We start from the raw sequence: 22,965 nt of genomic DNA, 5'->3' as shown, positions 1-22,965 counted from the left end.
GATCGGTGGTTTAATATACATTCTCCTCTTTTTCTTATACTCTCATTCTTTATTATTATTATTATTATTAATATTAATATTAATATTATTACTTTATTTGTACCCCGCTAGCACTCGATGCGTCTTACACAGGCCGAGGCCTCAAAACACAGTACAACAATACAATACCTAAAGCAAATTAAAAACAGTTAAGCAGAATAAACAATAACAATACATCAAGACACTATAAAACTGGGCCGGCCAGGGTAGTGGGTACAGGATTAAAAGTGCTGATGTGGCAGGAGGAATGTAGGATTATAAAGTAAGTGCAGTGTGCGGTGTGCAATGATCTTAGTTCTACTAAAGTGCTTCTGGACTTGGTATTGGTTCTTTCTGAAGACTGCCAATGTAGGGGCCTGTCTAAGATCTTTTGGGAGGGCGTTCCAAAGTCACCACAGAAAAGGCCCTGTCTCAAGTCCCCACCAAGTGCGCTTGCGACGCAGGCGGGATCACGAGCAGGGCCTCTCCAGATGACCGAAGTGAACGTGTAGGTTCGTAGACGAAAATGTGGTCACGCAGGTAGGGTGGTCCCAAACCGTTCAAGGCTTTGTAGGTAAGCAGCTGCACCTTAAATTGGGCTCAGAAAATAAACGGCAGCCAGTGGAGCTCCTTAAACAGATCGTGATTTTGTTGATGTTTATTGTTTCTAAATGCCGGCTAAGATCTTTTGGCACGGCACCCAGTGTGCCGATGACCACTGGGACCACCTGTACTGGTTTATGCCAGAGCCTTTGCAGTTCAATTTTGAGGTCTTGATAGTGGCTGAGTTTTTCCTGTTGTTTTTCCTCAATGCAACTGTTACCTGGTATGGCAACATCAATAATCCAAACTTTTTTCTTTTCTACAATCGTGATGCCTGGTGTATTATGTTCCAAAATTATTATTATTATTATTATTTATTATTATTATTCACAGACTGATGGCCATCTGTCGAGGGTGCTTTGATGGTGTTTACACTGTTTTTGTTCCTGGGTTATAAATGTCATTTCCTAATTGGTCCTATCATAAAAACATAGTTAAGATTTATTAAACTGCAAAAACTTTCTCTTTGCATAAAGAATATTTTGTTATAGCACATTTTGCTATCCAGTCCACCAATTTAAAATCTTCATCCACCCATTTAACAAAGTTTTTGGTGCAAAAACAAAGTTCCCAGTGTAGAACCACTAATTTATTTATCCTATTTATATCCTACCTTTCTCTATCCCAAGGGGGACACAAAGTAAGGACTACACAATTAAACAGGAAATAATATTTTCAAACTAGGAACATATTTTCTTTATTATTTAAAAAAATGCTCATAAAAACTTTGAGAATTCCCCAAAAATCAACTTGTGGATAAGTGAAACATTCTGAAATTTGGTAGGCTAAGAGTGATAAATGTATTCTATCACTGTAGCAAGTTTCACCCCAATAGCTGTAAAACTGAGGGAGAAAAGAGCCACTGAAGTTTCCCCAATTATAGTAATTAAGTGCAATCACTATAACAAAATAGTAACTAAATTTACTCATAACGAATTTTCACTATACTTTAGAAACATTTTAGAAATGAAACGCCAATCCCCCCCCCCCCCCCCCGGTTTTGTAATGATTTTGAACCATTCTTTTAATAGATCACACATTAAGGTCAATACAACCATCAGAGTTACAGTTGCCTACCTCTACCCTGAACCATAGTCTAAAAGGTTTTACATTCACATCTTATTTCGCAGTTAAAGATTTTTTTTTCTGAAGTGGCTGGCAAGGGGAAGCGTGATTAGATTTATTAACAAGCTGCCAGCCACAGAGGGCAAGGCTGGCAAATCTGCTGGGCTGTTTCTGAGAAAATGTTCCTGGGAAGAAGAAGAGCAGCATCTGAGTTAGCAAATGTCCTGTTGCCTTGGTGAGAGGCAGTATGGGAGCAGGTTGCCCCAAGCCAGTCCAAACAAATTGCACAGATTCTCTGGGATTAAAGTGGGTGAGTTGGATTAAGCCTCTAATGGCCCAGAGCTAGGGGATAGGATCTGACTGAACTGCTAGGAAAAAAATAGGACAACTGCTGAAGATGTAAGGCAGCCCTCAGACCCCCAGCACTGATAAATTGTTCCGTCCCAGCTTACCTGTCCGAACGTATCCTTATGAACCATCCAGGAATTTAAGATCATCTGGGGAGGCCCTGCTCTTGATCTCTCCTTCCTTGCAGGCGAGCTTGGCGGGGATGAGACAGGGCCTTCTCTGTGGTGGCCCCTTGGCTTTGGAACTCCCCAGGAATATAAGATCAGCCCCCTCCCTCTTGATCTTTCAGAAGAGTGAAAACCTGGCTCTTTGAGCAAGCCTTCGGAAACATGGTGTAATTGGACTAATAATAATAATAAAACTTTATTTATACCCCACGACCCTCTCCCCAATGGGGACTCGGGGTGGCTAACATGAGGCCAAGCCCAACAATTACAACAAATCAAAATGAAATACAGCAAATAATAGCATCAAATGAAATATAAACAAAGCAAATTAATACAAAATCAAATACAGGACATGTAATAAAATAATAAAAATATGCACAGCAGGCTGGGCCACATTAAGAGGGTAGAATTAAAATATAAATATAAAAATCCTGGGTGAGATGGATGAATAGGGTAGTGTATCTGGCGGGGGTATTTTAGTTGGGAACAGCAATGGGGTGAACATCCTTGAAGGATGAGATGAGATAAAGTGCATCAGTGGACATATAGTGCCGAGGGGATGTAGGGATTGTATTCATTCCTCAAGGACACACTGAAACAGCGTGCTCTTAAGGCTGCCAGGGTGGGTGCTTGCCTAATCTCTCCGGGTAGTGAATTCCAAAGCTGAGGGGCCACCACAGAGAAGGTTTTCTCTCTCATCCCAAGTCGCACTTGCGACAGAGGGGGAAGTGAGAGGAGGGCTTCCCCAGAAGATCGAAAGGATTGTGCAGGTTCATAGAAGGAAATATGGTCACAAAGGTAGGCAGGTCCCAAACCATTCAGGGCTTTGTAGGTGATAACCTGCATCTTGAATTGGGCCTGGAAAATGATGAAATAATGAACATGGAATGGCTTAGCCGATGTAAATCGATAAGGAGTTGAACTGGTAGACAGTGATTATTATAGTTTTAAGTGGTTTTATGTCCATTTTTATTCTGTGATATTAACTGTTTTTAATTGCTGTGTATGTATGTATGTTGTGGCATTTAATTGTTGCCAATCTGCACGCCGCCCTGAGTTGCCTTCAGACTGAAAAGGGTGGGATAAAATGCAGCAAATAAATAAATAAAACCACCTGGCAGGATATGGGATTGCTACCAGGAACAGGGATTGTTATCAATGTGGTTGGGGACAGCAGCGAGTCTTATGTACATTTATCTCAATTGGGCCCAGATATGTATGCACTTAAGCTAGTAAAGATCCGGACTCACCCAAAGCACATCCTTGCACCTGTGCAAGTCCTCAGTGACTCTGAACCACAGCTCACTAATAACACCCAATTTAAGACCAGTGTGCATGATTCCAGCAGATTTGCTTGCCTCTCTTAGGATGTTGACCCCGAAGCAGTTTCCGACTATTGGTTAGCAAGTAGACCTGATTCTACCATAATTAACTACACCCAATCCATAAGAAAAGAATACTGGAAACAAGTTCCTCCATTTACTTGTTCCAACCTTATCCTGATACATTGGGCAGCTACATCCAGGAATCTATGAAGCAACAGGATCATAGTTCTCTTCCAGAAGGTCTTTCTGTTTAGTTGCATTTGTAGGTCCTATAAACTCAGGAATAATGGAAGTATTGATCATGACTACAGGGCATAGGAAGTGGGTACCATATGACCCTCAGAATGGAGCAGGTCATCCCACCTTGTACTTAAGATGTATGATTTCTCTGGGTTTGGATACAAGATCAAACCCAGATGTAGTAATAGCTACTCGTGAAGGTCCACTTAAATCAGCAGGACCTGGCTATTGAATTCAATGGGTCAAGTGTAGCTATGGCTAAATCTGGATGAAACCTATAATGCATAGCCATGGTTAGTTAAAAGCAGAAGTAAAAGGTGCCTTTATGACCTCATCAGAGGAAAGGGGTGGGCATGGGAGGGTAGGCAGTTGAATTGAGAAGAGTGCCTTCAGCACAAACTTAAGCAGTTAAATTTGTTTCATGATGAACATGATATTGATGTATTTTACCTTAAGTGTTAATGGGTTTACAAGTCATCAAGTAGAACCTGATGCTTCTTGCTTGGGTTCTGACATTCAATATACAGAGATGAAAACATCAAACACTGGAGTGCCTTCAAGAGTTACAGAAGCAGTTTTAGCTGTGGAAAGTAACATGAAACCCATAATTTAAAAAAAACTCTTAATACTGCCACTGTTTTGCGGTCACTTGAAACCTCACATTCCTCACATCTTTAAAGTAGCATAAGTGTTCAAAACCTTTAATGCTGGGGTGGAAATCATGTGGCTTTCCAGAAGTAGTTGGACTGCGTCTCCCAACATTCCTCATCTTTGGCAATCCTGCCTCAGGCTGATGAGGGTTGCAGTTCAAGAAAACCAAGGAGCAGAGAATTCCAATTTAACGCCTTGATATAATGATAGTAACAAAGTACTGTAACAAAAAGTGGTGATACATATTATTGAAACCAAGTATGGACGCTAGCCTCATACAAGCCAAATAGGCTGTCACTTTGGTTTCAGCCTACATTAGATTAACAAGTTATTCGGGAAATTCAGTGTTATTGCAGAAGTCTACTCAGAAAGGGCTGTTGACGTGGAGAAAGGAAAGGGTAGACAAGCTCTCCAGATAGTTATTGATGCCTCAGAAAAAAAAGATACTTTCATGAAATAATCAGGTTGAATATGGTAGTATATTGGTTTTAATGTAGGTCTAGGATTATAGGAAGAATTAAATCCCCAATTAGCTATTTAAATCTGAGCAAGTCACTCTCTAAGCCTTAAAAGGAAGACCATGGCCAATGTCTAAACTTGCAAATAATAATAATAATAATAATAATAATAATAATAATAATAGTAATAATAATCAATCCTTGGCTGTGGTTGACAAAATCACAGTGGACTTGAAGGAACACCAACACCAAGTTGGGGCAGAGAAGGATTGTCTTGGAAGGAACTGTTGAAATAGTATATAGTTCACCACACTGGGTGCATCTGCACTGTAGAATTAATGCAGTTTGACACTACTTCAGCAGTCAAGAATCAATGCTATGGAATCCTGGGATTTGCACTTTAACTATAAGAACTTTCGCCTTCTCTGCCAAAGATTGCTAGGGCCTCTCCAAACTATAAATCCCAGGATTCCATAGCATTGAGTGGTGTCAAACCTTTTTTTAAATTCCACAGCATAGATGCACTCATAGAGATGACCAAATGCAAAGCATGAGCAAGATTTTAAAATTTAATTCATAAATAGGCATTGTTTTGTTGTGTTTCTGGAACCAATGCAGTGATTAATCTCACTTGTGTGATATGATTATAACCATCCCCTCCAACAATTAACATAATGCCAACAATGTACACGATACTTTACAACAGTGGTTCCCAACCTGTGGTCCAAAAGAACTAAAATATGGTCCATGGTCTCACCATTACTACACCATTGCAACGAGAGTGACTGGCCTCGTGAAACCCTATTATAGTGCCAAGGCTTATTAAATATGATTTTCTGTGAGCGAGCAGATGACAACTACTGGATGGCATATGCTGTGTATCAGAAACTAGAGCTTATGTAGTCTATCCAATGCAATTTTATGAATCAGCATCCCAAATAACCAAACCGCATCTGAAGTTGACCAAAAACTGATTCGTAACCCTTTTGGTACTAATGTTGGAGAGTGGTCCCTGATCAAAGTGGTCACTGGTAAAAAAAAAAAAAAAAAAGTTTGGGAACCACTGCTTTACAAAGCATGAAATAACAAGGGAAAAACTGGTCAATCTCAAGTGTATGTGGGTGATTCTCTACAATTGTTATTCTTCCAGTGACTATTTTAATATAATTTAAACACATACCTATCACAGGAAAAAAACTGACCCACTATCCCCACTAAACATATGAGCCATATAACAAAGCCAAAATCATCCTTGACGTTTTACTTGCACAGTAGGATGACTCTTTTCTCCTTTCAGTGCACCTTTACAACAGATTCATTTAGAGGTAGGCAGCTTCTCCCACTAATGCCCCACGTTTCTCCTGTGACTCTGTCAATGGACCTAAGGGACCAGATCTCACCTGATTTTGAAAGCTTAAGGACAGAGTCAGCCCTGTTTAGTGCTTGGATGAGATACAGGCTTCTGATAGTAGGCAACTTGAACTGAGAAAACACATAGGAAACAGTGACTATTTTATCTGTACCAATCCAAACACCTTAGAATCATAGAATTATAGAGTTGGAAGAGTTCATGGGCCATCCAGTCTAACCCCCTGCCAAGAAGCAGGGAAATTGCATTCAAATCACCCCTGACAGATGGCCACCCAGCCTGTTTAAAAGATTCCAAAGAAGGAGCCTCCATCACACTCCGGGGCTGAGAGTTCCACTGCTGAACAGCTCTCACAGTCAGGAAGTTCTTCCTAATGTTCGATGGAATCTCCTTTCTTGTAGTTTGAAGCCATTGTTCTGCGTTCTAGTCTCCAGGGCAGCAGAAAACAAGTTCGCTCCCTCCTCCCTATGACTTCCTCTCACATATTTATACATGGCTATCATGTCGCTTCTCAGCCATCTTTTCTTCAGGCTAAACATGCCCAGCTCTTTAAGCCACTCCTCATAGGGCTTGTTTCCCAGACCCTTGATCATTTTAGTCTCCCCCTTCTGAACACACTCCAGCTTGACAATATCTCTCTTCAATTGTGGTGCCCAGAATTGGACACAGTATTCCAGGTGTGGTCTAATCAAGGTAGAATAGAGGTGCAGTATGACTTCCCTGGATCTAGACATTAGACTCCTATTGATGCAGGCAAAAATCCCATTGGCTTTTTTAGCTGCAGCATCACACTGTTGGCACATGTTTAACTTGTGCACAAGGACACCAAAATCTTTTTCACACGTACTGCTCTCGAGCCAGGCATTGTCCCCCATTCTGTATCTTTGCATTTCATTTTTTCTGCCAAAGTGGAGTATCTTGCATTTGTCCCTGTTGAACTTCATTTTGTTAGTTTTGGCCCATCTCTCTAATCTGTCAAGATCGTTTTGAATTCTGCTCCTGTCCTCTGGACTATTGGCTATCCCTCCCAATTTGGTGTCGTCTGCAAACTTGATGATCATGCCTTCTAGCCCTTCATCTAAGTCATTAATAAAGATGTTGAACAGGACTGGGCCCAGGACGGAACCCTGCTTGTGGCACTCTGCTCGTCACACCTTGGGAGTTATCTGCCTCTCTCAAGCTGTGAGAGGCAGATAACTTGTTTCAGGGCCCTTCCACACTGCCATTAATCCCAGATTATCTGATTTAAACGGGAATATATGAGACCTCACTGCCAGATAACTTGGGATAAATTAAACAGATAATATGAGATCATATCCTGGAATAAAGGTGCAGTGGGGAAGGGCCCTCAGAGGCAAAAACACTCAGTGCTTTCTAATCCTTATCATTTTCGCAGTGCTTCTAAATCTTGGGTCCTTCCGGGTCTTCTGGACTTCAGCTCCCAGAATTCCTGGCAGTTGTCCAAGCTGACTAAGACTTCTGGGAGTTGAGGTCCCGTTTTGGCTTCTTAGAAGCGAGAAAGCGTTCGGCTCATGGGGGGGCGCATGCGCAAGAGCGGGGCCAAGGCTTCTGGGCAGCGGGAGGCGCGTGCGCACCACACGTCCAAGCGAGGCCCGTCCGCTGAAGGAGACGCACGCGCACAGTGCCAATCAAGGCTAAAAGGCGCACACAGACATACAAACACGGATACGCATGCGCGCGCGAGCGAACGGCCTTCCCGGCTGAAAACGACGCATGCGCACCCGGCCGAGCAAGGTTTTCGAATTTCTGGGGGCTCTAAAGTCGGTTTCCTTCGCCGTCCCTTCTTCCTGTGAGGCGCGCGCCTGCCTGATGTTACAGTCGCTCAAAATGGCGTGCTCGAATTGAAGGAGAAGCTGGGCCTTTCCTTCTCCGCCGTCTCCCTGCCCGTCTCCCTTCTCTCTCTCTCTCTCTGCCCACGACCCTTTACCCTCCCGCCCATAAGTCGGAGGCAAGTGGGTCTTCGTCCTCTTTCGTTCGTTGCTGTGGCCAAAAGGGTGCAGAAATATAGTAATGGTGTGGCTCTCCACAAGTGGTTTGATTGCATCTCCCAGAGTTGTAGTTCAAGGACAATATACACAATATAATAATATATAGAAAGAATAACACTGTAATGTAATAATACTAATATATATTATATACATACATACATACATATATATATAATGCCCCCAGTGGTGCAGTGGTTTAACCGCTGAGCTGCTGAACTTGCTGATCGAGAAAGGTTGCAGGTTCAAATCTGGAGAGTGGGGTAAGCTCCTGCTGCTAGCTCCAGCTTCTGCTAACCTAGCAGTTCAAAAACATTCAAATGTGAGTAGATCAATAGGTACTGCTGCGGCAGGAAGGTAGCAGTGCTCCATGCAGTCATGCCGGCCACATGACCTCGAAGGTGTCTACACCACCTCATAGGTTTAGAAATGGAGATGAGCACCACCCCCTGGAGTAGGACAGGACTGGACTTAGTTTCAGGGGGAAAACCTTTACCTTTACTTTGTGAAATATATATAGTATACCTTATGATATAGTACAATATATAATACTAATAGTATAATATACTGGTAGTGTATTGTATATATTGTGGTATAATAATATAGTGCAATATAATATAATAATTGTATATTATATATTACATGTAATATTACTCATAATATTGCAGTACAGTGGTATAGTACAATATAGTAATGTACTAATATTGTGCTATTCGAATAATGTAATATATTGTGTATACATACATGTAATATTGAAAATAATATTATAATGTAATACACTATACTAATAATACAATATACTAATAATAATGTAATATTGTAACACTAGTATATTAAATATAATTACTACTGATAATATATAATGATATACTGTTTTATTATTGCATATTTGTATATTTTAAGTTGTAATGTTTTTGATTGTGAGCCGCTTTGAGTATAGAGAGATAAAATGGGATATAAATAAATAAATAAATAATATCTGGAAAAGCATTTCAATGTAACACTTTGAAGCAATGAAAAGCCCAATTCTCCAGGTGTTTGGGGTCTCGGTTCCCAGCAGCCTCAGTCACTTTAGCCAATGATCAGGGATTCTGGAAGCTGAAGTCCAGAACATCTGGAGGATTGGAATTTGGGAATCTTTGCTTTGAAGGACTTCAAAACAACAAAAAGGAGGAGTTCCTATATACTAGTATGTTTTCTATATATCTCATAAGTGTAGACTGTAGATGATTTTATACATTAAATTTTAAAATAATGTTGGGCATGAAGCATTTTGCAAGCACTGAACCACCAGAAGGCATTTTCTCAGCCACCCACAAGGACACTTTGGGATTTTGGAATCTGGACAAGTAATAATAATAATACTTTATTTTATATCCCTCCCTATTTCCCCGTGGAGAAAACATGTTGCAGCAAATATTCAATGTTGTACAATACTAAGCAAAGAACCAATTAACCAAAACCACCAAATCATACCCAACATCTACATCAAAATAACAATGAAGACAGTCCCCCATTGTTTGAAGTGCCAACAAAAGTTTGTTGGAGTTGCACTATCTTGAAATGTGTAGGTTTGATTTAGCAGTCATGTTTTATTAATTTGACTAGTGTTTTTAATGTAATCTAAATCATTGCTTCCTAAGCTACCATATTATATACTCATGTAAAGTCAACATCATGTATAAATTGAGAGCAGGTTTGGGGTCAATATAATGGATTTTCATGAATGTACAGATAATTTGAGGGTCATTCCTGTGAGAGTATAAAGCACCAACGTGGCATCAGTTCATCACTCCCATCCACTGTCATTTTCCCACCCAGTATTCTCAGTGAAGGGGATGGTCCTCTTTTTGATCAGACTTACAGTACTTAACTTGATTCATGGATAATCTGACTTCATTTTTTTTGGATTGATTTTTTTTTACTAAAATGTCTAGACTTATACATAAGTGTATAGAATATATGTTGTGGGGAACTAGCAATGTTTTCTCCTCAGTATGCTTGAGATCAGCACAACAATTGTGCCCAAATTACTTATTTCTGTCTGAAAACTCACAGCAGACTATCAGACAATAGTGTGTGAACCACAGGTTTGAATAATACTGATTTAAAGGGCTGAAGATCACCACAAATTATGGTAGCAAATTCTAGAACTTATTTATGCCATATGTAAAAAAAACAACAACACTTTTATCTGCCCTAAACTTTGCCAAGCAATCTGCTGAATGATTGAGTTCTGAGAGTATCAGAGGAGAGAGAAAATTCCACCTTTTCTATGGCATTAATAAGGTGTTTATCAATAATCCCTGCTTTGCACCATCTTATTCCAAAAACATTTCTATTCGAACATGATAGGATAGAAACATAGAGTTGGAAGAGACCTCATGGGCCATCCAGTCCAACCCTCTGCCAAGAAGCAGGAAAATTGCATTCAAAGCACCCTCAACAGATGGCCTCATGAGGAAAGCACAATTCAATCTATTTGAGACCCCCTGCCAGAAAAGATATTTGCCAATTTAATTTAGTCTTTTTTATATAATAAGATACAAGAACAAAATAAGATAAAAGAGTTTACTACAGGGACACTCTTCTGGCGTTTTTCATGTTAGTTACCTAACCCAAATATCTGTTTCTTGATTGTCAAACTGAAAAAAGACCAGGGATTTAAGGTGGAGAAAACTGATATCACATTAATTTTAATTCCATGGATACACTGAGGAAAGGAAAGGAAATGGGGATAACATGTAGGTTGCATTACAAGATGTTTTTTGCAATGTGGGGGGTTAGCCCATTTATAAGAAAGTTATTGTCCATATAACTTGATAGTTTTATTGAGTTTCTGGAGAGTACATTTAATTTTTAAAAGAATCTTGACAAAAACAACACTGTAATTTAGGTGTTTTACTATAATAATATTAGGACACAATTGTATGTATATGAAAAATGGGTGTATGGGGATCACTCTTCAGACCTGAGAGTTTAAATATCTGTACACTGATTCAATTTCCATTTTTACATGTCTAGAGAGTATATGTGTCCCTAAGCCTGTTCCTGTATTTATTTTCTTACTCTTTTACTTCTCTATCTTGAAATTGGTCATCCTATATTAATATTAATTTCTCTTTCTCTTTCTTTCTCTCTGTCTTGTAGTTGAGATTTCACAGTCTTGGTTTGGAGGCAGAGTGGTTGAAGGGATAATCATCTTGTTGCTTTCCCATATAATTCTTATAATTATCTAAAACATCACATATCATTTGGATGCTGTTTCTCTTCTATTACAGTAGAATCTTGCTTATCCAACATAAACGGGCCGGCAGGATATTGGATAAGCGAAAATGTTGGTAATAAAGAGGGATTAATGAAAAACCTATTAAACATCAAATAATATTATGATTTTATAAATTAAGCTCGAAAACATGTTTTACAACAAATTGACAGAAAAGGCAGTTTAATACACAATAACATTATGTAATAATTACTGTATTTGCGAATTTAGCACCGAAACATTATAATGTGTTGAAAACATTAACGACAAAAATATTGACTATTAAAAATTTGACTGCAAATAAAGATAGAATTGCATAAAATGAACTAGGCGTTGTTGCCTAGAGAAGCAACTGTGTATCCGGGCAGGAGGTAGACTGCGTTGGGTAATACAGAAGGTTGGAGAAGCGAGACTCTACTGTATTTCTTTCACATTTCCATCCATTGTGCCCTGTTATTCATGGATATTTAATGTAATAAAGTGAGATTTAGAACTAAATAAGGAGTTGCAGGTCTTATCACCTCTCTCTCTCTCTCTCTCTCTCTCTCTCTCTCTAATATTCTCATACTATTCCAAATGACTGTAGACTTGGCATCTCACCCATTTCTCTTATAGCTGTTAGAAAGTTCTCTTGGTTATAGTGAGGGATCCGGATTACTATTCTTGTTTGACTTGGCTTCTCATTATGCAGCATAACAAAATAAATGAACATTCTTATTAAATACAAAACATTCAGAATCATGAATTTCCAATCATGAAGTTCACTTCAGGAGCCCAGCATTGTGGATAAGTAAACTGGGTATAGCTATCTGAGTTATTAAGACCCATGGAGTAAGCACATGCTTCAAGATCTGTTTCCATATTAATGTGACATTTAATGGAAAAATTAAGGTGTCTATAAAAATGTATACACATAGAGTCCAAGGCATTTTTACAACCAAGCGTTTTCATTTCATTAAATATATTAATGTTTTTAGGTTTATTTATTTCAGATTATTAATTAATAATACAGGGGATTGTCTTGTACCAGAGAAAAATCTACTTGAGATCAGATTCATCCTGAACTTTCCAGCACACCACTCCGAGAATGGAGTTAGGCAAGACGATTGTCAGTGCTTTGAAAAAGCCTAAAAAAAGAAGTACCAGGACTAAGAAGAAAAGGTAAATTGTTTTTCTATAATTATTTAATAAAATATGTTTGCATTGCTTTATCTTATTATAGGTTTATATGAATTTAACATGGAATATATTTCAAATTTATGTCCGATTTCTAAAAAGAAGAGATCTTTATTTGAAGCTATGTCCTCAACCATGAAATTTTTTTTTGTTAATCAAAGATATGTGAAAACCAGTTAACATATTTAAATATTGTTGGTCCTGAGCCAGCAGGATATATTGTTTGAAAGTGGAACTAGAGCTCTGGGAGACCTGCGTTCAAATACCTTCCAAGTCATGGAAACCTACTGGGTGACCATAGACATCATACTCTCTTGGTGTAAAACGAAGGCACCTGGAAACCTCTCCGTAATAAATCTTGCCATGAGAAACCTGTGATAGCATCACTTTAAGTTGGAGTTGACTTGAAGGCACAACAACAATAAGTATATTCTCAAAGCATTTTTCTCTTTTCTGAGCCCTACAACAGCTCAAAATACTTATTGAAAACCAACCTTGTATAAATACAGGCAGTCCCTGAGTTACAAACATTCTACTTACAAATGATTTATGGTAGATAAGAATTCCCCCCCTCCCCTCGGTGGCACTGAGGTTAAAGCGCTGAGCTGGTAAACTTGGTGACCGAAAGGTTGCTGGTTCGAATCCGGTGAGTGACGTGAGCTCCCACTGTTATCCTCAGCTTCTTCTAACCTAGCAGTTCAAAAACATGCAAATGTGAATAGATCAATAGGTATCTGGTGGGAAGGTAATGGTGCTCCATGCAGTCATGCCAGCCACATGACCTTGGAAGTGTCTACAGACAATGCTAGCTCTTCGGCTTAGAAATGGAGATGAGCACCAACCCCCAGTGTCAGACACCATTGGACTTAATGTCAGGGGAAAACCTTTACCTTTACCTTAGATAAGAACGGGGAGTGGCAGGGGGGAAGTGATACAAAAGGAAGTGAGAGAAATCTGCCCCTCCGAAGGAAAATTCACTCCTGCAAGAGTTATCATGGGTAAAAGTGTGAATACATGTAGAGGAGCCAGGATCATGCTCTGTAGATGGAACCAGTTCCACCAGCAAAATTGTGAGAGAACAGTTTCACCTCCTGCTACATTTCATCAAGGTCTGCCCTAGGGAGCTTGGAGGTATAATATTTGGCAGGAGATATATGTGTGTGTGTGTGTAGCTGGAGTTACACTTAAAATGTATCTGTTCCAACTTACATACAAATTCAACTTAAGAACAAACCTACAGAACTTGTTCATAACTTGGGGATGTGCCTGTATATCCGTACATAGCGAGACATACGTGCTGATATTATCACATTTCTTGCAGTTATTACCCTGCAAAAGAAAATAGCTATAAAGCTGGATTCCAATAAGCTCTGGCCAAGGTCTAGCATTTTGCTGTTTTCACTGTCATTTCCCACACTAAAAGCAGGACTTTCTTCTTCTCTGTGAATATCCCCCTGCCTAATATTCCAAGCCCCCCAGGGCAGACCTTGATGAAATGTGGCAGGAGGTGAAACTGTCCTCTCACATTTCTGCTGGTGGAACTGCTTCCATTGTCAGAACTGCAGAGCTTGATCCTGCCTCCTCTAAATGTATTTACGCTGTACTCCTAAAATGTATTCACGCTGTACTCCTATTTACACTTATGATGAAATGCCTCATTACGTTCCGTGAGAATTACTTCTGAGTGAATATATATAGGGCTTTGTTCCTAATCTTTCTTCTTGAAACTAATACTTTTTAGATGCCTTGGCGGCAATCAAATTACTCTGTACTCAGATATGTTTATAACACTTCAAAGGAGATGGATGATTTCCATATAATTGAATGGTTGGGTTTGCTTTGCCAAATGTATTTCTTGCTTTAAATGCAGCTTTGGTAATATACTTTGCTGTTTACCTTTACCATTGTTTAATCTTGATAGCATAGAGTTCTCTATTAAGAGTATCTGTTTATGAGATAACCTGTTGCAGCACAAGAAAAGCTATCTTCATATCTGTCCTAATCCTACATGGTTAACCTACATGTTGTTGAATTTGCAATTATATTGCTAATGATGTGTTTAGCTTTCAGCTTGTTCTTATGATTGCTAACTCACTCAGCATTTACTGATGTTTATTCTCCTTTTGACAAGTCATCAGTTCTATTATATGTGCTGGAAGCTAAGATGAAACATTTTTAGTGAAGCCATAGGCTGTCATTATCTCCAATTAACAATGTGTTTCTCTAGCTATGAAACAATTTTTTCTTCAAATCAACTGAACTAAACATAAAATTATGAAGATGCATTTGCTGACATTGCCTGTTAAATATATATTTTAAAATTTGCCCTCTCAAAATCTTTGGAGGAATGAACATGCTCAGTTCCTGAGAGGTGAAAACCAGGGGAAGGAAGTACAAAATGTAGTAGTCAAAATCTTAAACAGATACACTCTACAGTGAAACACTTGCTGCAGGCCTCATATATTCTCCTCATTCCTCTGAAAGATTTTTGCTATTGTGTATTCTGCCTATTAATTGTATCATCATTTAAAACTATACAAATATTGGAAATACCTTTCCTAATACCAATGTGTATGCTATTATTGTAAAGAATAACCTTTGAAGATGAAGAAAATACTGGTAAATTTGAAGAGAATCTGACATTCGAAGACATAAAACAAGCGTAAGTATAATGAATATATTAATTATAAGGCCTGACTAGAATAGAATCTCTCTCCGAGGATATCAAGAGCTATACCTCTTTCCTCTTGAATTTTATATACAAGGCATGTTAGAATTCTTTGCTTACAGGGCCAGGAGGTATGTTGTTGAACTCTGTTTGGCCATATTAAATGTTGAGACAATCCCCACACACTCCTTTGTTGTGACTGAAAAGGGGCACAATTTTATTAGTTGCACCTGAAGAGCCTGAGATAGCTTAAAGCCAATTCCACATATTGACTGACTCATCTGTCAACGGATGGAGACTAGTTTTTTCAGCCAACCTGCTTAGGAATGGCAGACAAGAGAGTCCAAAAGCTACTACATGATTCTCCGCATCTGGTGTGAGGCAAAGCTGGATGTAAACATAGCTGCTTCTACTCCAAGATCCCTTATAGGGACACCTGAATGATGTACAATAAGCTTCCAGGCAGCCCCATCATTTCATGGTCCCAGTTTCCCATATACCAGGGAGCCTCTTATATTGTGGCACACTTGAGAAAAGATTTCACAAAAACCCAGTCCCCAACCATTCAGAGACTATAAAATAACATAATGTTGACTCAGATCGACCCTAGAAAATGATCTGGATTGTGTGATTTTAATTGATGTTTTAATGTTTGTGTTTTAATTTGTTTGGATTAATGCATTGTTTAATTATTGATATATATGTATATGAGGAATGAATTGTTGCCTTTGTAAGGCCACCCTGAGTCCCCTTCAGGCTGAGAAGGACAGAGTACAAGTGTGGTAAATAAATATATAACTGTTATTGTAAGTAGTCTTGCCCGCTCTAATATTCTTTTTATCCACAAAATTGTTTGTGTGTGTGTCTCTAAAGTGTGAAATTATTCTCCATATTACAGATTTATGGAAAGGAGCACCAACTTTCTGACATTTGGTTTTGTTTTCATTAAAAGCTTCTCTCAACAAGGTTTAAATATAATGGGAGGTAAGAGAAAACAAATTCTAATTAATTAAAGACAGATTGTCTGAAGGAACTTTATTTACTGGGATCCATACTTTATCTCTCAAAAATTGAATTTAGCCAATTAGACTTCCCTAAATATGTTCCAGGAAATAATGTACAATAAAATATGACATTGGGTATACAGTGGAAAGAAGAAAGGTTCTTGCTCTTTTTTCCCCACCAACAGGAAAGTCTTGAGCAGAACACCATTCAGAAGGTCTGGATCTAACATTATACATTTTATTTCTGCTTCAGTGTTCACTTTAATTTCACCATGCTTTTTGGTCACAGAAAGCCAGATTTTTCACTTTCTTTTCATTTACAGCCATAGTCTAATATATTTTTCTTCACAAATTATTTTAGCAACCTATAACAGCCGAAGTAAAAGACTGGTCCTGGCAGATGGTAAAGGATTTTTCAGCTTAGATTTGCTTCCTTCTAATCAAAATGGTGAGATGAATCTATGATTTGCGCCTTGAATATTATTCTACATACTGTATTTGTTTAGATGTGTAACTTTCACTGGAAAGAAACACATAAACAAAATAGTACATAGTGTATTTAATTTCAAGTCAGTTTTGACTTGAGGAAATCATATGAATAAGAGGCCTCATGTGCCATGGTCAATAACAGGACTACTCAGATCTTGCCAGAAATCTCCCTCCCATAGATGTCCATATTTCCTCATAGATACACCTGTCAGGAGCTGCATGTTGGTAGGTGACCAGAGTGGGCACCAGATGGAAAAGTGAAATGGGTCACTTCTTTTTACTTTATCAAAGAGTGTGGTTCATAATAGGAAAAAAACTACAAAAAATAAAGATGGTTAACATATTTTATTAGGAAACCAACATACTAAAACAATGGCAAACGTGCTTGAAGTGATGCAATAAAAGTTATCAGCCTTGCTTTACTTTTGTAATACTTTAATGCACGAATGTAGAAAGTGCAATACTGGTTATATGTAGCATCTAGCACCATTTTTGTGCCATCCCAGTACTTCCTTATCTCCGTTTATTTTTAGTGTTGTTTTTCTTCCTGGCTTCTCCTTTCTTTTCATTTTTTGCTACTTATTTTCCTTTAGTCAGGAGGCTCATCAAGAAAAGGACAGATCCCTATACAACAGGGGTCCTCAAACTTTTTAAACAGAGGACAGATTCATGGTCCCATAGACTGTTTGGGGGCTAGGCTGTAGTTTGAAAAAAGCATGAACAAATTCCTATGCATACTACACAAATCTTATTTGTAGTGCAAAAAAAACAAAAACAAAAAAACAAAACAATAACCCATGGAAGAATAATACAATGTTTAAAGTGAAGAACAATTTTAACCAACATAAAACTATCAGTATTTCAATGGGAAGTGTGGGGCTTCTTTTGATTGATGACATAGTCAAATTAATTAGGATTGCTGTTGCGTGCCTTCAAGTCATTTCAGACTTAGGGCAACCCTAAGCCTAAAGTTTAAAGGGGAGGGGGACATAAATGACCTTGGAGGGCCGCATCAGGCCAGCGGGCCTTAGTTTGGGGACCCTTGATTTACAATCAGTCTTTGCTGTCAGTGGGCAGTCAGGAAGATAAAGGCTGTTTCATTTCTCTTTGTCTGCCAGTCTCCTTGGCAGAAGACTTTTTTCTTTAAGCAGGAGGTACCCTGAATTTTATGCTGCCTGTGGAGTAGAGAATACAAGTTGTTTAACATTTTTTGAAAGCCTATAATTTTTGTGGGTTTGTTTACACTAAATTACCAAGTTTGTCTGGGTTTCTAACTTAATTTGTTTGACATTGTAGTTAGAAGAGAGATGAATTTTCCAAAATATCAATTCAGCATGGCAAGAATAATTACTTACTCTGAAAAATTCAATGTTTACTTTGTTCTACAAAAAGATTTTTCAATCAAGGTAAAACTATATATTGTTGTGAGAAAATAGTCAATAAAAATAAGAAGACAGTTTAAGAGCTCCATGTCTGTGATAACTGAATTCAAGAATTTTGAGTAGCATAACTCACTGCATGTTACAGTGAAACAGGAATAAACAGTTACGACTGAATGTATGCATTAAAAACATATTTGGAAAACAAAAATTTTGAACATGAAAACATGAAGTCATTTAACTTTTTCCCAGTCTATCATTTCACTGCAAACTTGGGGGAGGTGGTTAAGTGACTCCTCTCCCTGAAGAATATCCTGCTTTAAATTCTGCTTTGTACTGTATATCATAACCTGCATCAATTGAAAATCACATTTTAAAAAGAAAAATTGAGAGATGTCTAGTTTTTTCCAATGCTATACACATGCTCAATAATGAGTGCATATTAAAATCTGTGTATCACATACTTACAGTGTCAGTAGGTTCCATTGTGTATTTGGAATAAAAGTAACTATCTGTTATACTTCTCTGCTTTCTAACTATTTTTGAGTATAAAAAACAATTGTCATAAAAGTATACCTTAAACTTCTTTCAAAGACGTATAAATTAGCCTGCCATCCTCGTTGGCATCCAATAAACTATCTGATACAGCACATTTTCATTTCCCCCTAATATGCTAGAGACTGGAATATTCTCATATTTGCATCGTTTCCTAGAAACTCACCATATACTGTCAGTTTGTATCATGCAGATTGGCATCAGTAACACTACATGGTGCACTTTGGATTTGGATTACTAGTGAAGACTTATATTTTCAGATTTATATTGTTCAAAGATGCAATCTTATTTTCAAATATCACATATAACTTGAAAATAATGTTGACCAATATAATTGGTTTGTTTGTATTTAGCACATGGTCTGGATCTGTTGGTTGTTTAATTTTTAATAAGATTTTTAATAGATTATTTTAACCATTTGTTTTACTATTTGTTTTCTTAAGGTTTACAACAAGGACTATGTTGAGATTTGCTCAGTAGAAAATCGTGGTTCTGGGCGGTTAATATTTTTATCATTCAACCCAATTAAAAATGAACTCATAAGTGGAGGATTTAAAGGAGTTAAGGTACATTGTGAATGTTTGTTATTGCTACTGAATTATTTTTCTGCAATAATTCAAAAGCATAGCATCAGACCATTTCAACTTGGGTGTCACATGTTGCATAATTTTTAAAAATACATCATATGAAACATTTTGCCTTATGAGTCAGCCACTGGAATTCTGATCTATCAATATCATGTACTTCCTTTTTCCTTTATAATTGTTTTGATAATGCAGTTTGGGAAATGGTTGACATGCATATCATATAGGTATAAATGAGCATAACAGCAAATTTTGTCACAGAAAATAAGAACCATGAAACTCAAAGAAATATGAGGGATTTTTTTTTACTAAATTCATCTGTTAGTGAGCTAACCTGAAGAAGAAAACAATGTAGTTTTATTTCATGACTATGCAGCCTTATAATACTCACATTTCTCTTTCATGATGTTTGCCTTCAAATAGTTCTTTTTGGGAATAGATTTCTTCCTTTGTTCACTTAAAATTTATAATACATATCATTTTGTTGTTTTAAGTCTATAACTATTTTTTGTGTAATTAATAAAAAGAAATACCATAAAAACCTATTGCATCTTGTTATGTGCTAACTGGTTTTGTAGTTGCAAAAATCATTAACATTCTGATCCATAAAATGCTTTCACACTTAGAGCTCAATTTTATACATATTTATTGGCAAAGAAATCTGACCATACACCATTTGGCATGCATAGGATTGTAATTTTGAACATATTGATCTCTGGAACATTTAAGTTTACCAATTTGGTTTATAATCTTTTCTGATTTAGACATGGAAGTTTAAAGAAAAGAGACCCACAGAAGAGGCTGCTCCTGTTCCAATGTACAATTACGGCCTTTTCCCCAGGTACTTGAGGATGGTTTTAATCTCGATACATGTCCCATTATGTGTTTCCCATAGTCTCTTGATATATATACCATATATATCTTTACATGGATACAAAAATATGTGGGAGTATGACTGTAGGGAATGTATTATTAACTATTATTACCAGTATTTAGAATTTAAATTACTACCTTAATTTTGCAATGTTATATTCCCCCTTGACTGTACTTTGTTATATGTTAATTCTAGTGTGCTGAACAGTTCCGATTCAAATCTCACCTGAGCTATAAGCTCAATTTAGGCAACTCTACCTTACTTTCTCTTTGGTTCAATCCTCTCTCCATACAATTTGCATGCATCTTTTAGGTTTAATGAAAAGAATGATACTACTTCTGAAGTGTTTGTTGATAAAACCATATCTAAATGCTTTTTTGTTACTATTTTGGCTCAGTTTTATTAATCTGAATAGCCTCTCCCACTGCCTCTTTCTCATCGTGTTGACGTTTTAATTCTTGTACCTTTGTTAACTATAAACCCTAAAATTTGGAATTCTCTCCAGACCTGTGCTAATGTTTTACAATTATTTTGTAATTGTTTGCAACAACCATCTCATGTTTTAAAAATATCCAAAAATGGGATTAAAACCAGAATTTCTTATAAACCATCAGATTCCAACGTTCTCTGATTTGTTCCAGATCTGTACCAAAGGTCTGCTATTAATTTTCAATGTTACTATGAGTTTCTCTTAATAAAATGGCAACCTACCTGTAATACATCTAAAGATGCTCCTACTCCTTATCCATTAAACAGCGCTATTCCTCTGTAGAATTACAAGCATCTAGGGATACCTTTTGCCAGGAAAACTCACTGTGTATAACGAATACTCTCTTCCAACAACCTAAAATATGGCTTTATACGTGGACCTCACCAGATGGTCAATACTGAAATCAGATTGACTACATCCTTTGCAGCCAAAGGTGGCGGACATCCATCCAGTCGGTGAAAACAACACCTGGGGCTGACTGTAGCTCAGATCACGAACTTCTTATTGCTCAGTTTAGAATAAAACTAAAGAGATCAGGGAAAATACACAGACCAGTTAGATATGATCTCACTAACATTCCTAGTAAATATACAGTGGAAGTGAAGAACAGATTTGAAGGACTAGATTTAATAAACAGAGTCCCAGAAGAACTATGGACAGAAGTCCGAGACATTGTTCAGGAGGCGGCAACAAAGTACGTCCCAAAGAAAAAGAAAACCAAGAAGGCAAAATGGTTGTCTGCTGAGACACTGGAAGTAGCCCAAGAAAGGAGGAAAGCAAAAGGAAACAGTGATAAGGGGAGATATGCCCAGTTAAATTCCAGAGGTTAGCCAGAAGAGATAAGGAACTATTTTTAAATAAGCAATGCATGGAAGTGGAAGAAGACAACAGAATAGGAAGGACAAGAGACCTCTTCCAGAAAATTAGAAACATTGGAGGTAAATTTCAGGCAGAAATGGGTATGATAAGAAACAAAGATGGCAGGGACCTAACAGAAGCTGAAGAGATCAAGAGAAGGTGGCGAGACTATACAGAAGATCTGTATGGGAAGGATAATAATATCGAGGATAGTTTTGACGGTGTGGTGAATGAATTAGAACCAGACATCCTGAGGAGTGAGGTTGAATGGGCCTTAAGAAGCATTGCTAACAACAAGGCAGCAGGAGACGACGGGATCCCAGCTGAACTGTTTAAAATCTTAAAAGATGATGCTGTCAAGGTGATGCATGCCATATGCCAGCAAATATGGAAAACACAAGAATGGCCATCAGACTGGAAAAAATCAACTCATATCCCCATACCAAAAAAGGGAAATGCGAAAGACTGCTCAAACTTCCGTACAGTAGCCCTTATTTCTCATGCCAGTAAGGTAATGCTCAAGATCCTGCAAGGAAGACTCCAGCAATACATGGAGGGAGAGTTGCCAGATGTTCAAGCTGGGTTTAGAAAAGGCAGAGGAACGAGAGACCAGATTGCCAATATCCGCTGGATAATGGAGAAAGGCAGGGAGTTTCAGAAAAACATATACTTCTGCTTCATTGACTATTCTAAAGCCTTTGACTGTGTGGATCATAATAAATTGTGGGAAGTTCTTGGTGGGATGGGCATACCAAGCCACCTTGTCTCTCTCCTGAGGAATCTGTACAAGGACACCACTCTGATGACACCACTCTGATGGCCGAAAGTGAGGAGGAGCTGAGGAGTCTTCTAATCAAGATGAAAGAAGAAAGCGCAAAAGCCGGGTTGCAGCTAAACATCAAAAAAACCAAGATTATGGCAACAAGAATGATTGACAACTGGAAAATAGAGAGAGAAATCGTGGAGGCCATGACAGACTTTGTATTTCTAGGTGCAAAGATTACTGCAGATGCAGACTGTGGCCAGGAAATCAGAAGACGCTTACTTCTTGGGATGAGCGCAATGTCCAATCTCGATAAAATAGTAAAGAATAGAGACATCAGACTGGCAACAAAGATCCGCCTAGTCAAAGCCATGGTATTCCCTGTAGTAACCTACGGATGTGAGAGCTGGACCTTAGGGAAGGCTGAGCGAAGGAAGATCGATGCTTTTGAGCTGTGGTGTTGGAGGAAAGTTCTGAGAGTGCCTTGGACTGCGAGAAGATCCAACCAGTCCATCCTCCAGGAAATAAAGCCCGACTGCTCACTGGAGGGAAGGATACTAGAAACAAAGTTGAAGTACTTTGGCCACATCATGAGGAGACAGGAAAGCCT

Source organism: Anolis sagrei, chromosome 2 (genome assembly GCF_037176765.1).
Source record: "Anolis sagrei isolate rAnoSag1 chromosome 2, rAnoSag1.mat, whole genome shotgun sequence".
Lineage (NCBI taxonomy): Eukaryota > Metazoa > Chordata > Lepidosauria > Squamata > Dactyloidae > Anolis > Anolis sagrei.
Note: the sequence above shows the minus strand (reverse complement) of the source record.